The sequence below is a fragment of the Bison bison genome, unplaced genomic scaffold (assembly GCF_000754665.1).
Source record: "Bison bison bison isolate TAMUID 2011002044 unplaced genomic scaffold, Bison_UMD1.0 scf7180017864203, whole genome shotgun sequence".
Lineage (NCBI taxonomy): Eukaryota > Metazoa > Chordata > Mammalia > Artiodactyla > Bovidae > Bison > Bison bison.
Genome location: NW_011494775.1, coordinates 2,989,330 through 3,005,636, shown reverse-complemented (window position 1 = coordinate 3,005,636; position 16,307 = coordinate 2,989,330).

Below are 16,307 nucleotides of genomic sequence, written 5' to 3'. Positions count from 1 at the left end.
AGACAGGTGACTCTTACTGCACTTTTTCAGGGGCTTGCTCAGCCCCCGATGCAGGTTTGAACTATTGCAGTAGTGGGATGGCCCTGGCTCTGGGACTGGGAGGAAGGGAATGGCTCTCTTGAGGATGGAAGCCTCAACTTTAGTCTTGAAATCACTGAACACTCTGCATTGTCCACGGCTGCTGTTTGAGTTGAAAGTGACAGAGGCACTTTGCAAACTTGCTAAAGTCAGAAAGGCAATGTGTTGCCTGCCAAAACTGACTTTTGGGCTTTGAACTGGCCTCCAGGCCTCAGCATCAGCTGTTGGTTTCCCCACTCTGTTTTTCTCTTTGTATTGGCTTTATTCACTCACATTCCAGGAGAGCTTGCTCCCAAATGCCGTTAGTCCTACAAAGTAGGGTTTGTGTCCTGAACACCATGCTTTGGAGTAACTTCCTTGAAACTTACTAAGTTCCCTCCCATGCCTCGGAGAAGGCAATGGCAACCCACTCCAGTACTCTTGCCTGGAAAATCCCATGGATGGAGGAGCCTGGTAGGCTGTAGTCCATAGGGTTGCTAAGAGTCAGGCACAATTGAGCGACTTCACTTTCACTTTTCACTTTCATGCATTGGAGAAGGAAATGGCAACCCACTCCAGTGTTCTTGCCTGGAGAATCCCAGGGACTGGGGAGCCTGGTGGGCTGCCGTCTATGGGGTTGCACAGAGTCGGATACGACTGAAGTGACTTAGCAGCAGTTCCCATGCCTGGGGCCAGCGGGAGCCCTCAGTTCTGTCTGTTTGAGCTCCGGTCCTCATTTCTTCTGTTTAGGGTGCTCTTTGACTCCTTCATCTTATATGGGGGAGACCACATGCTCTGAGAACATTCAGGACTCCCGTTCATGGCATTATCCTGAGGGCACCTGGATGGGCCCCAGCTCTAGGAAATGGTTTGGGGAATAGACCACTGTCTCAGGGCAACACAATATTTCTTCCATAGAATCTCACAGGACTGGGGCCCCAGAATGGTGCTAACATGCTAATTCAGGATGACTTTTACTCCCATCTTGACGTAGAATGAGTTCTGAGCTCTGGGCTATTCTGACTCTAGGGCTCTAGCTGCATTTGAAGGCCTGAGGGTCAGTCTTTCCTGTTCAGGTTCTGATTGTGGTGCATCTTTATTCTATAGTACCTGTGGGCAGCAGGTTGGTGGCAGGGGTCCTTCATCCTCTTTCCTGCTTTTGCACCCAGGTTGACCACTTCAAACTACATCATGTGTCAGGGCCCTTGCTGTGTGGCCATGCCTATCACCTCCACAGTTTCTTTCTTTTTTTTTTTTTTAATATTTATTGATTTGACTGCATTAGGTCCTAGGGCTTCCAAGGTGGCACAGTGGTAAAGAATCTGCCTGCCATTGCTGGAGATGCAGGTTCAATCCCTGGGTCGGGAAGAACCCCTGGAGTAGGAAATAGCACCAAGGAAAGATCCCCACCGGACTGTAGGTTGCAAAGAGTCAGACATGACTGAGCATATCAGGTCTTAGTTGCGCCACAGTTGATCTTCAGCGCATCAGGAGGGATCTTCCACTGAAGCGCACAGACTCTCTAGTTGTGGTGTGCAGCTCAGCAGTTGTGGTGTGTGCGGGTTTAATTTGCCCTGAGGCATGTGAGATCTTAGTTTCCTGACCAGGGATCAAACCCAGGTCCCCTGTATTGAAAGACAAATTCTTAACCACTAGATCATCAGGGAAGTACCTCCTTCAAGGGTTTTGAGCCCATTGCTCCTTAGCACCACTGGGCCACAACAATTTATACCTTCTCTTGCATCTACTTGATGTGCTAGCTTCATGCCCTCCTGGGTCCTGGGTTGGTTGTGCCCCATACCAGACAGGGGACAGGTATTGCTTGTGCAGACGTAGGTAATATACATATAGCTCGCCTCTGCCCACACCTGCCAGCATCTTTCCACCCTACATTTTCATTTACCTCTCCCCCATCCATGACTGGAGATATATCCCTGGTAAATCCAGGACCTAGTGGTCCAATTTGAAGAAACACAGTCTATCTACCCACATTAATTTCAAAATAACTCAAATACTTTATTTTTACATTTTGAAGAATTTGAAAGGGATCTCAATGTACAATCCACAGCTGTTCCCTACATTTCTCTGGCAGTGAACTTCTAAACCCATGGCTGCTGGGCTTTTCTTCTTCATTTCTCCTCCTCTTTCCCGGTAATTTCTTATCTTGATTTGTACTGTCCAGTATGGTAATCACAAACCATGTGTGGCTAGTAAGCACTTGAAATGAAAGCTACAGTGAATTGAGATGTGCTTTAAGTGTAATATGCATACAGGATTTTGAAGACTTGTTATGTAAAATATAAGTAAAATATCTGATTAATAATTTTTTATAGTGCATACACGTTCAAATGATAATTTAAAAATATTTTATAAAATGTATATTTGAAAATGATTTTACCTGTTTCTTTTTGCTTTTTTGATATAGCTACTGTGTGTGTGTGTGCACACGCATACACGTGTGTATGCATGCTCAGTCACATCCAATTCTTTGTGACCCCATGGACTGTAACCCACCAGGCTCCTCATCCATGGAATTTTACAGGCAGGAGTACTGAAGCAGGTTGCCATTTCTTACTCCAGGGGATGTTCCCGACCCAGGGATTGAACCCACATCTCTTGCATCTCCTGCATTGCAGGCAGATACTTCATGTTGAGCCACCAGGAAAATTTAAATTACATGTTTATATATGTTTATTACATATTTATAAATACTGTTGTTGTTCAGTCGCTCAGTTGTGTCTGACTCTTTGCAACCCCGTGGACTGCAGCACACAAGGCTCCTCTGTCCTCCACTATCTCCCAGAGTTTGCTCAAATGTATGTCCATTGAGTTGGTGATGCTAACCAACCATCTCATCCTCTGCTGCCCACTTCTCCATTTGCTTTCAATCTTTCCCAACATCAGGGCCTTTTCCAATGAGTTGGCTCTTCCCACCAGGTGGCCAAAGTATTGGAGCTTTGGCTTCAGTATCAGCCCTTAATGAACATAGTTCCTGTTATATTTCTTTCGGACGATGCTGATTCAGATCAATGAAACCTTTCTAGTTTTCTTCTTTTCCTCCTCTTCTCTGGTTCTTTTTTCCTTGCTCTGATGTTTTGTTTCAAAAGCACAAAATTTAATGGTCTGGCAGAAATGAAACTCTCCTCAGATGGAGATGTCAAAGGGCAGAGGCTCTAAGAAATACAAACACATTAATTATCTTTGCCCCACCACACATAGATTAAATAGTGTTTGGATCAAAATAGACATTTTAGGAAATAACAGACTTCACTGTTTATTGAAATTGCTGTCATAAAATTTTACAACATGGAAAACAACGTTGGATGGAGGAAAGACACTACATCTTTCCCTCCGAGAAGTCTTACCAGTCCACATTTCACTCTAGTGTTTAAATTCTTTCATTTACAAGAGAGCTCCTCTCCAACATCTGTTCTCTCCAGGCTCTCCCACCATCCCATACTTCTTAGCTGACACAACTCACAGAAGACAATTAGCTCTTTTGACTTAAAATCAGCAGGCAACATTTTCCTATGTCTTTTTTTCTTTCCTTGAATAAATGTCTGGTTCCCAATCCATCATCACCAATAACTTAAGACTGCCGTTTATTCTTCGTTCCAAGGAGACTGTCCCAAACCATGAAAGCAATGCTGCCGTGACTCACACTTCACATAAAAGATGTCTGGGTGTTTGGGCAAACAGCCAAAAGGATTGTTTAATCTCACCTGGTGATAAGAGATACTAAGTACTTGGGAATACAATAAGAGGATTTGTTTTAAGCTTTGAAATGGTTTTTTGATAATCTTTTAAATCTTTTAAAAAACTGAAATGCAATGCACAGTGACAGCTAGTAGGAAACTTTTTCCAATGTCTAAGTGTTCACACATGTAAAAACTTGAATGTGGACTGAATAGATGCATTTGAAACAAAGCATGGCTGAGAAATAACAGAGCATCTTTACTTGATAATTATTCTTTCTAGGTTAAGAAACAGTTTACTCTGGGGAGTTAGTTGTAGCCAAAGATATAAAAGCTAACTATTGTTATTAGGCTGTGGTCTTGAAAATCAGAAATAAACTTAGAGAACGGTCTGCTCGGTTCTCCAAGGAACTCAGAGAGGGTGAAGAATCTCTCCATGATCTAGTCTCTTCTTCCTATAGGCTTTTCTTTGCCCATAAAGAGCACATGTATATCATTTTAGGATTTCTTAGTTATTATAGGGTTTGCTGTGATTTTGTATATTTAATATTTAGGACAACTGCTTGCTCACATTAGATGAAGAAGAGGAAGTGAAGTATTGTGTAATTAAACAGAATCTCAAGAATTACGCTGATATTTGGTAAGCCATTTCCTCTTCTTACTAGAAGTGTCTAATTCATGCTTTTCCTGAAAAATAGCAAAATTGCAGTCTCATCAGAAACGTTGAACTCAAACTATAAATTTCTGAGTGCCCAGAGATTTTGAGGTGGCATTTTCTTTTTTTAATAATCTTTTAAAAATTTATTAGTTTTGGCTGTGCTGGGTCTTCGTTGCTGCAAGGACTTTCTCTAGTTGTGGCGAACAGAAGCTACTCTCTAGCGGCGGTGCTTGGGCTTATTGCGGTGACTTCTCTTTTTGCAGAGCACAGGCTCTAGGGCATGTACACTTCAGTAATTTGGCTCCTAGGCTCTGGAGCACAAGCTCAATAGTTGCGGCACGCAGGCTTAGTTGTCCCAAGGCATGTGGGATCCTCACAGCTCAGGGGCTGAACCCATGTCTCCTCCATTGGCAGGTGGATTCTTTACCACTGAGCCGCGGGAACACGAGGTGGCATTTTCTTTAAATGTTTTTGGAAACAAGGAGCAGTTCAGCATTTAGATCTTTGGCGATTGTGTTATCCATGAAGAGCTGAATGTATAGGCACACACAAACAATGGTTTCTAGGTGTTTGGCCCAGGGGAACAAAGCTCAATTTCTTTCCCCCTCTGGGCTGAAGTTTCTGTGTGGAGTGGGAATTATACAGCATGCTGGAAACTTTTGTTGAAATACAGGTACTTGAGCAAAAGTTGGAGGACAGCTGCCTGACCTGGCTCTGGACAAGGCCAGTAGCACAGGTCACAAGTCTCAGGGTAGAAGGAGTCTTCAGAGGTCCCTTCTCCAACCCCTCTGCTCTCTGTGCTTGTCCTCAACCAAGGGTACAAGGTGGCTGCATATGCTCCTAAAGACCTCAGGACACCTCCCAGCAGCGTTTGCAAGCTGTTCCAAGCCTAATACTCAAGGGGTTCCTTTAAACACATGCTGTCAATTTGCCCTGCTGTAACCTGGGGCCCTGTGGGGGTGCCTTATTACCACATGTCTAGGTAAACCACAGGGAGAGACTGACTCATTTCCATTTTTGTCAAAATTCTTCTTCAGAAACAATATTTTTCTAAAACACCTCTTGAGATCTTTGATTTGGTGCTAAGCAGATAAAAATGCAAAAAAATTGTTAGCTCTTTTGTAAATCCTACCATACAGCCTTGTCAGTTCAAATTTGGATCTCAGAGGAAAGTGAACTTTGAATGTGACCGACACTGGTATGGGAGATCAGCCCTGGGATTTCTTTGGAAGGAATGACGCTAAAGCTGAAACTCCAGTACTTTGGCCACCTCATGCGAAGTGTTGACTCATTGGAAAAGACTCTGATGCTGGGAGGGATTGGGGGCAGGAGGAGAAGGGGACGACAGAGGAGGAGATGGCTGGATGGCATCACTGACTCGATGGACATGAGTTTGAATGAACTCCGGGAGTTGGTGATGGAGAGGGAGGCCTGGTGTGCTGCGATTCATGGGGTCGCAAAGAGTCGGACACGACTGAGAGACTGAACTGAACTGACACTGATATGTATCAAACTCTTATCTGAAAAACGGGCTGTTAGAGCCATAGGGAGAGTGGGGACCGAAGCACTAACTCAAAAATATGTCTGTACCCTCATGTTCACTACAGCATTGTTTACAGTAGCCAAGACATGAAAACAACTTCAATGTCCGTTGATGGTTGAATGGATACAGAAAATGTGATATGTACATTTATGTAATATGATGGATTATCATTCAACCATAGAAAGGAGGGAAATCCTGCCGTTTGTGAAAGCACGCATGGACCTCAAGGGCACTATGCTAAGTGAGATAAACACAGACAAATACTGTATGATCTTGTTTGTATGTGGAATCTTAAAATAAGACCAAAGCAACGCCTAGAAACAGAATAGATCAGTGGTTGCCAAACGTGGGGGCGGAGGTGAGAGGGGTCAAAAGGGACAAACTTCCAGTTATAAAAAGATAATAGTAAGTCCTGGGGCTCTAATGTACACCATGGTGACCGTAGTCAGTGACACTAGATTGCATTGGGTTACTAGTTCTTTACTGGATATGTGATTGCAAATATCTTCTCACATTCCGTGAGTTGTGTTTTCACTTTCTTGATATATTTGAAAGTTGCTATGAGAGTAGATCTGGAAAGTCCTTATCACAAGAAAAAAAGATGTAACTATGTGTGGTGATGGATGTTAACTAGACTATTGTGGTGATCAGTTCACAGTATATATGTGTGTATAGATATATGTATGTATATATATATGTATCTCTCAAATCATTATGTTGTACACCTAAAGCTTATACATTGTTGTATGTCAATTATAGTTAAAAAAAAAAAGAGTGGGTGCTTGGCAAAGGGTGGGAAATAAAGGGAAGAAGGCCAACAACACTAAAGGAACAGAAGCTGGGACCCCGGTTCCCTGGGGAGGAAAGGCACGTGGTCAGACCTGCTCAGAAGCACAGGGATGGCAGTGATGTGAGGTGGGGTCCCCCCATATCCTGTTTCTAGACACCGAATATCTGGCTCCCTGCCTGAATTTTATAAGAGCAAATCTCTCAGTGACTCCCATAACATGAGGGGAAAACAGAAGAGCAGTCCAAGCCCAAATGCTAATGCAAGTTTCTGCATTAAAAGAGCGTTTATTCGGGTCTTGAACTGAGGCCAGGCCCAGGCTGCCAGAATGAGCTGGGCAGAAAGATGGAGGCTGTTTCTTTTGAAGTTTGGTGGTCAGATTTCTGCTGGCTGTGGTAGTGAGCCTATCTTATCCCACCAAAGTAAAGCTGTTATTTAGAAGGAAGGGAGCCCACATTTGAAGTTCTGTATTAACATTGCTACAAATGATAGAAAACTTTTTGTTTCTAGGCAACTTTTATGTTGCAGAGACCAAAACAGCTTGCCTAATATGGGTTTTGTCCACTCTCTTTACAGTAGTAATTTTAAAGAGCTCGAATTAAATGGAACAAATTGGCTCGCCGGACCATCCCCAGCTGTGATGGAGATGCCCTGCAATGCTAGAAAAGCTCTCAGGCCCAGTCTGAATTTTCCATGCTCTGGAGTTGTCCTGGGCTTGCCCTCTGCCTGGGAAAGGAACAGGGCAGGGGGCACAGTTGCAGACCAGAGGTTCTCGTGCCGAGCCAGGAGCCAGGATAAACAAGGATGCGTGCGACCCCAGTCTGCCCTTGAAGCCTTCAGCCTAAGCGGGGCGGCTTGGAAAGGGGAAAGAAGATAGCTGAATGTGAATCCAAAGTACAAAATAGTTCAGGCCATGTGAAAGCCATAAAAAACATATTGGGGAGATGACCACCACACAGAGGGAGACAAGTGGAGGAGGTCTATTTCAGATGTGCCTCAAAAGATGGGCAGGATTTGGGTGAGCAATAGTACAGAGGATAGATCGAAGTGGGTGAGCATGTGGGAAACTTTGAGGTATGCCTGGGAAAGAGCAAGCCCCCAGTTTTGTTGGTAGATGGGAGATCCTTTGGAGCAAAGGCTGGGTGGAGGAGTCAGGGCCAGGTTGGGAAAGTCTGGCTTAGGGAAAGGGCTGTGGCCACCACAGTAGCCCTGGGGAGAGGAGGTGAGTGTGCAGATGTGAGGCCCACCACGACACTGACTCTCAGCATTGTCTACACATGGGGTCACCCTGGGAGTGTCGAAGCTGTGTTGGGACCACAGGACCAGAGCTCTGGTTTACCTGGCCCCAGGCAGTAGGATTTGTGGACCCCACCCCCCCACCCCGCCCCAAGCCGTGATTCAGAGATGCTGTCAAGGTGAAGAACCCGTGGATTGTGGCAGATGGTGATTCAGTGAGGTGGGGCTGAATCCGAATCTTTGTGTAGCAAGGGTCTGTAGAACTTGGCCACACCACATCAGCAGAGCACCTGCCTGCAGCTTACCCCTCCTGTGAGGAAAAATGAGGAAAGCTTTTGCCTCTTTGACCATTTTGCTCTGGAATGCTGGGTCCCTGCCGAGGAAGGACAGTCATGCTCACTGATTGGGCATTGACCTTCAAGGGCAAATGAGGACTTTAAGCTGAAACATACAGACCTGTGGGTCCCCAGGAAGCCCTTCAGGGGGTGTGTGGGCACACAAAGTGTGAGCACAATCAATTTTCTCAGCTTCCAGGTGTACACTATCCAACACAGGTCTGCCTGAGCGCCCTCCTACACAATACTGATTCTCCCGTCCACCTCCCTGCTCCCACTGCCTTGCACATCCTCCAAATACAGTATTCTGCATCTTTGGCAGTTACTTAAACGTATGATAAAAAGAAGCCTTTAAATATCAACTTTAAAATTTGGCTCTGTGACTCTGCGGTCTTGGCCCTGTCCCACCCTTTCTGAGGTTCCCTGCCTCCTCTGTAAAGATGGGGCCAACCAGCTCTGCTCTGCAGGATGGTTGAAAGATCAAATGAGGGAGCCCCAGAAGTGGCCTGGCCTGCAGCCAGCCCTGGGTGAATGGCGGATGTTATTTGCATGGTTGGCATCTGGAAAACCATCTTGGCATGTGGTCAGGGCTCCTTCAATGTGAGCGCCCTTCCCCCTTATTAATGGCTCCCAGATTTTATCCCCATGGAGCCCAGCTGTCTCATGGAGGTTGGGAGTGTGAGGTAGGAAGGTTCCAACCTCTCTGGTCTCCCCTTTTCCAACTTTCTCCAAGAAGACCTCACAGTGCGTCTCCCCCAACAGGCCTCCCCTCGAGTAAGGAAGCCTCATGATGGACCTTTCCCCTCTTTGATCATTTGAAGGCTCACTCTAGGTACACCATAAATAAGTCAATGCATCAGTGAGTACTGGAAACAGGGGAGTGAATGAGGCAGGCATTTCCCCCGCCCTCACCAAACTCATGGTCTACATGTCACCAGACAATTACAACACCGATAGATGCCACAGTAGTAAAAGAAGAAAAAAAAATAGAAGCCATGCAAGCCCACAGAAAAGGCAGGCAGGAAGGGAAGGCTTCTTGGAGGAAGTGTGGTGTAAACTAAAATCTAATGGGAAAGTGGAAGCCAGACAGCAGGCTTGTTTCTGAGCAGTGGGTTCATGGGCCCGGAGGTAAGAAAGAGCACGCCAAACTCAGAACAGAAAAGGCTCCATAAACTTGGCTGTGGAGATGAAGGCTGCCCAGTGTTTTCTTCCCTTTTGTTGGTCCACCCATATGATGGAATGCTCTGGAAAACACAAAGGGTCTTCTACATCTTCTGTTTATCCATATTTGCTCCACTCTGCAGATCTTCTCATACCTCCTTGAGCCTGGGTAGCAGTGCATGGAACCCAGTCTAACCAGGAAATGGGCTAACAGAGCCCCATGCACTGGCCTCTAAGACTTGAATCCCTAGGAAGCCATGCTGTGAAATATCATTTCATGCATTATTCCAAGATAGGGATGATATAGGTACATTTCATCTTCAGGGAGTACACACCCCCAGTGGTCCTGGGACTCAGGCCAGGGGCTTGGGCGGTGGATGAAATGTGTGGCTTGCGTCAACTTGCCTCTCTGGGAAGGGCAGAGAGACAGCAGCAGGGACGGGGGAGCAGGATCATCAATTTAGCCTCTGGCTCCTTCCCTGGCAGGTCCGAACCCATTACCAGCAGACAGTCTCGGCCTTTCCTGCTTCCCCACACTGGCCCTGGACACACACTCTCCCCCTGCTCCCTCACACGCTTCAGGGCTTTCTGTTCAAGTCCTCACAATTTAGTCCTGCTGATGACTCAGGGAAACAAGTTCTAGGTCACTGACAAATCAAAGCCAACTGAGAACAGATATCTTTTGAGGCATGAAAGCGAGGATTTTCTGTGATCTTTTGGAGGATTCCCAGTCACGGCATTTTCCTGGAAATCCACAAGTAAGTGCTCCTTGCAGTTTAGAAAGCAATGAACTTCATTCTTACGGTTGTCTCCCAAGGTGGTCAACGACCACACAGTCCAGCTTACTCCCTATCTGCCTGTGGGAGAAGGCCAATGGGATGTCAAACCAATTTATATGCTTCCAGCTTAAAATATTCAGAGTTGACTTGCCCTGTGGTTGGATGAGCAAGGTTGGCAAGTAAATATCAACAGAAGAAGGAGGCTTTCCCCAAAAAGTCGAAGAGGACAGATAGAAACAAGATGTGAGAAGCCTGGGCTCCACTGGCCTGGCCTTACTGCCTCGGGCCTCTTGGAACCTGACTGGTACCTTGACCATGATCTGAAGGTCCAAGGTGAAGTTCCTCGTGTGTGGAGACTGGCCACTTGGACTACGCCAGAACCTGCCATTTCCTAAAATCAGCTGTTGAAAGAGGCCCAGCTGTCCATTATGAGTCCTTCCATGAGCATGCTCTTTAGGATGTCCTCCCTGTTAAATCTCAACTGGCCTAGTCACTTCTGACTTAGTTTCATGGTGTGTGCATGCTGCGTGCTAAGTTGCTTCAGTCGTGTCCAACTCTTTGCGACCCCATAGACTGTAGCCCACCAGGCTGCTCTGTCTGTGGGATTCTCCAGGCAAGAATACTGGAGTGGCTTGCCATGCCCTCCTCCAGGGGATCTTCCCGACCCAGGGATCAAACCTGCATCTCTTTACATCTCCTGCATTGGCAGGTGGGTTCTTTACCACTAGTACCACCTGGGAAGCCCTCGCCTCAGACTGTAAGCACCCTGAAGTCAGGAGCAAGCCTGCTTTCTTACCTCTCCTCTCAGTAGCTACAGAGGAAACATTTCATCAATGGTAAGGAAACGGTCCTGAGCTAACGACTACACGTGTGCCATTTCCCTAGTAATGAGATTTTGTCCCAAATCCAGCTCCCATCGTTCTCCATCATTTAGGGTACTGTGATAAGGATGCAGTTCTTTCAAGAGATACCTTGCCCTGAGGTTCTCGTGTTTGATGGGAATAAACTCCATGGTCTGTGCCCACTAAACACCCTGCAAGGGCCATGCTTCCAGCCCAGCAAGTCCTCTGAAAGGAACACACTAGTAGGCCATTTTGCCGGGACCAGTAGCTGCGTGCTGAGAGCTAGGGAGGAAGGATTTTGATTAGTTACTGTCACCAAGCTGACACTATGCCAGCCCCCACATCTGGAAACAGTTACCAGGAAAGAAGAAACATGAAAGCCCAGGCCTCATGACCCTGCAGTCTTCCTTTCTGCTGCTCTATTTATTAATTTACTGGTTTGGAATGATTAGCTTGGGTCCCCAGTATAAATTATAGGAACCAAAGTTAAAAAGAGGCCACGACTGTCTCCATACTCTATGAAAACAGGCCAAGGTCTTTTTATGGGGTCTTGGATGAACTTTGTATCTAAATAAAAATAATGTAGAAGTTGCGTGCTGTGTTGGACTTCAGTCATCAAGCCAAGCCTTTATAAACTGTCTTAAGCCTGGTGTCCCTCTCCCCAACTTGGCACAACTCGGCCACATCTGTCTCAAGGACTCCATAGGATCCGTACCTCGTGGGTCTGAACACACACAGCCCACTGTTTGCACATCACAAAAACACACTCAGAGATTCACACTTCTTGCCCTGCCCCCTGTCCCACCCCGCTTCCTTTAAAATGTAAGCAAGTAGAGGATTTGGAAGGAGCCTGAACACATTTGCACGTCACCAGTGCCATTCGCTGCTGATGGTGCCCTGGGTGAAATGGAGCCCAGAAGCTAGGGCCCATTCCTGTGCTTATCGGTTTTGAAATGTGAAAAAAGCTCACAAAGAAGACCTGGTCTGTTTTTAAGAGGGACCAAACATTAAGCCTTAGGATATTTAGTCGATTTCTCAATAACAGAGGAAAAAACCCCAGGATGAGCTTAAATAGAATAATCAAGATGGCATTTTTCTTGGCCACTAAGAATGGGCCCACAGTAAAGCAGTTCTTTCAGGCTCTTCTGTCTCGGGCCCTGGAAAGCCCTAACGAGAACCAGAAACTCAGACCAGCAAGTATGTCTCTGGTACTAACGCTGTCTCCAGTTTCTGGTTTGATGAGTTGCAGTCCACCTTGATGACTTGGCCTCTGTTTCAACCAGATGATGAATCACCTCTTCTGGGAAGAATCTCCGATCCCCTGCCACCCCTCCCGCCCTCCACTCCCCGCTCCCCTTCTGCCTTCTGTACCCCTCCCCCGCCGTGTGGTTGGGTACTTCCCTTTGAAGTTCCTTCCATATAGAGCCATGTATTAAGCACTTATTTCATTGTATGTGTGCCTGGCTCCCCGACCAGACTGAGTGCCTCGTGTTTAGAGAATGAATGCCTGACTCATCCATGCCGAGCTCATAGCGTGCGTTTAGGGAGTGTTTGTAGACTATGCCCAGAACTACTGTCTTAGAGCGATTTGGTTGTCCGTACATTGTCAGAGGTATTTTTCTATATGATGTAAACCAGTAGGACTAACTCACACTATAGTTCAACTGTGACTTTAGAAATGTGCTAATTAATGTAGGCAAATCTTTTCTACAGAGCCTGGGGGTCATTTTAATTCTTTTGTCATCCTGGAATATTGTTGTATTAAATGTTATAATAATTAAAGCGATCATACCACTTGTTTAAAGAATTCTTGGGTACAGATAATTAATATTTTATCGGTAATTTAAAAGGGAATAAAAGGAAAGTTTTTTTTTTTTAATGTGCCTTGCCAAAGTGTTGTCACATGGAGTTGTGCCAAATTACCAGAAGAAAATTGCCTTTCACTTCTTATTTTACACATTTTCAGGGTGCTTTAAGAGAGACAGTAATGCCTGAGTTCACATTTTGTCCATCACCAAAGTGAAATACATTAGGAAAGAAATTGACCCATGGGTGCTTCCCTGGTGGTCCATTGCTTAAGAATCCACCTTCCATGCGTATCGTTGAGTCACTTCGCTGTTCACTTGAAACTATCACAACATTGTTAATTGGCTCTACTCTATAAAAAAGAAAAACAAAAAAAGAATCTGCCTTCCAGTGCAAGGGACTTGGGTTCAATCCCTGGTCAGAGAACTAAGATCCCACGTGACTCAGGGCAACTAAGCCAGAGACACAGCTACTGAGCCCATGTGCTCTGGAGTCTGCATGCTGCAACAAAAAGATCTCACAGTCAAAAAATTAAAAAATAAAGAAAATGACTCATCTTGCCCACCAGAGTCAGACAGGGGTCTCTGTGGAAGCATAGAAGGCTGTAAGAGAGGTCTAGATGGTTAAGGCAGAAGGGTGGGGACTTGCCAGCTCCTGCTGCAGTAGGTTTAAGACTCCCGTGTGAACTGAGAGCATAAATGAGCCCTTGGAGCCCAGAGGAGACCTGAATGGGGTGTGGCTGGGGGTACCTGGGACAGAGCTGCAGGCTCCCTTGGGTATCTCTGGGATAAGACAGGGCTGCACTTCCCATATAGTCAAGGAAAAATTTCCCCTGTTGCTGAGGCTAGCTGAGGGGCATTTGTTATCTGTTTAACTCAAATCCTAAAGACTTCATCACAGGGAGACCCTGCAACTGGATGATTTGTAGGAGCTGAAAGTCAAGGCTGCCAGAACATCAGTAGCTGGGCTCCCCATCCCCTCCCTCCTCTGTGCCTGAGAAGCATTGGCCCCTCAGATTCACTGAGCGGTAGATACAGAGTACTGTTTTTGCAGGCTGGGAGTGGCTGTGGCAAGATTGTTAAGGATTACTAAATAACTCTAGCTGATCTGTTCCAAGGAATATTGACTTCTTGGTGAAAATAAGTCGAGGTTCCAGCAGCTCAGTTCCCCTGCCTGTCTAGGAGAGTGGGCAGTCTCTGTGCCCACTGCTTCCCTCACCAAGGCTGCCTCCTCCTCCAGAGTGGCTTCTGGGGACTTGGAGGGGTTTGCTCAATGAACATCTGTGCAAGGGAGAGAAGGTTCCAGGGTTTTCCAAAAATGTGCAACTACACTACCTGGAGAGGGGCATGATGCAGTGATGGGGCAGTACTGGGAGCTGGGCTGTTCCCACTCAAACCCTATCTTCTGCTTACTGTCTTCCTCACTGCTCTGGCAAGTTGCTTCACCTCTCCTGGCCTTGCCTTCCTCATCTGTAACAGGAAAAATAATGATACTCAACCCACAGGATTATTTTCAGGATGGAATGATTTAATGTATGAAAAGTACTTAGAAGAACACCTGCCACTGGTAAGCTCTAGGCTCAGATTCTTTGTGCACCTGTAGGCACATGTCCACTTTCCTCTCTGATTGCTTCTCTGCATCACTGTCAAGCTCACAGCCATTCCTAGACACAGCCTTACCTGGGGGGACCTCAGAGCCAGAGATCTCTCTGCTTTTACTGTCCTTACAAACAGCCATCCAAGCCCCTTAATGTGCCTCCTTTTAGCACACACCCCATTCATATCGGTGAAATATCAGGAGCCCTCTGAATGAAAGAATAAGGAGGAAAATGCTGAAAGAGGCTGGGGAAGAAGTGTTGGCACTTGCTGATGCGGAAAGGCATGCCCTTGGGCCTGTCCTGTTAGAGGGCCTAAACCCTGCCTGCTGGGTGAGGGTGTACAGAGGGCGCAAAGGAGTTGAGGTCTGTATCATGGGACATACGTATGGGGTGTAATTTTGTCCTTTCATTCCAGGGTAAAGGAGAGTGAGTTTGTTCCAAAATGTTAAAACCAGCAGTCTCAATTGTGTAGCTGTCACCTCACAAGCTGCCCAGCCTGCACAGATTGCTTTCTGTACCGTGGATTCAAATGTCTGGGCTTTTTGTTGGGGGCTGGGTGGTGTCAGGTTAAGAGAAGTTTCTTAAGCACTTTCAGTGTGACTCTTAGAATGGCTGCTACAGAGCCAGCAGCTTCCTCTTTCTGTTCTCTGATGCTGGCGCAACTCTGCAGCTAAGGAAGCGGAGGCTTTCTTGCCAACTGACATGGGGGAATGTTCCGTAAACTGGGGTGCACCAGCCCCAGAGACGCTGATGCCTTACTGCTAGGGAACTGAACACCTGGCTAGCGAAGGTGGGGAGATGACCCGGGACCAACGTTCTTTAAGGCCCATCAGAGTCTCTGCCTGACCCAGAGGGCCACACAAGTCAGTCTAGCCCAGGGTGTGGGGTGGAGAAGGCACCTAAGGCAATGCTGGTTTCTGTCTAGAATCCACTAGAAGAGGTGTGAACTGTACCAGCAGGGATTTAGGCTAGACCTTTCAAAACACAAATTTAATGAATCTGTAAATGTTAACTGGGCTCCTTGCTGACTTATAATGAGGTTATAAAAGAAGCACAGATGTAAATGCATGGGCCAACTTTTGATGGCAGACCCAAAGGCTAAAAGCTAGAGGTATTGGACATGGCAAAGGAGAGTCTCTGTGAAGTGGGAAGGTCATGGAAAGGCAACCAGCTGAAAGAACAGTAGCCCAGACAGGTTAAGGAGTTTGCCTAAGGACACACAGCTCCACAGTAACAAAGCTGGTCTAGAAGGGGGAGAATTATATGGGTAAGGAGAGTAAAAGAGGAGTCCAGGGCTTTGCACAGAGCATGTAGAAAGGGGCTGTGTCAGCTGTGTGTGGGGAGGCTGGAGGAATCATGTGCTCTGCAGGAGCCAGAGCTGACCCTGGGATGCAGGAGAGAGCAGGCAAGATAGATGACAAAGAGGAATTCTGCCGAGGACTTAGAGGCCAGGCACAACAGGGGGAGGCAACACATGGGAAATGTTTTGGTGTAGGGATTAAGGGTAGATCAAGTTTATGCTCTCATGTAGCCTTTTCAGCATATTCTAAGCTTTGTTTAATATGTGTGTATTTCTGTTTAAATCAGGGGAAGAAAGATGTTCATTTAAAAAAAAAAGAAAATAGAGATGTCTGGATTTTCTCTCATAAACAACAGAAACCTTTGGGAGTGTCCATGGAAAGCAGTGTTTTTGTGGAAGTGGTGTTTGGGGAAGATGAGACAGCAGTGCTGGGATAGATGGATGGCAGGGGGTCAGAGGAGAGGTGGGGGCTGATGTCACGGAGACTGGCTGGGAGCTGCTGGTGGTGAGA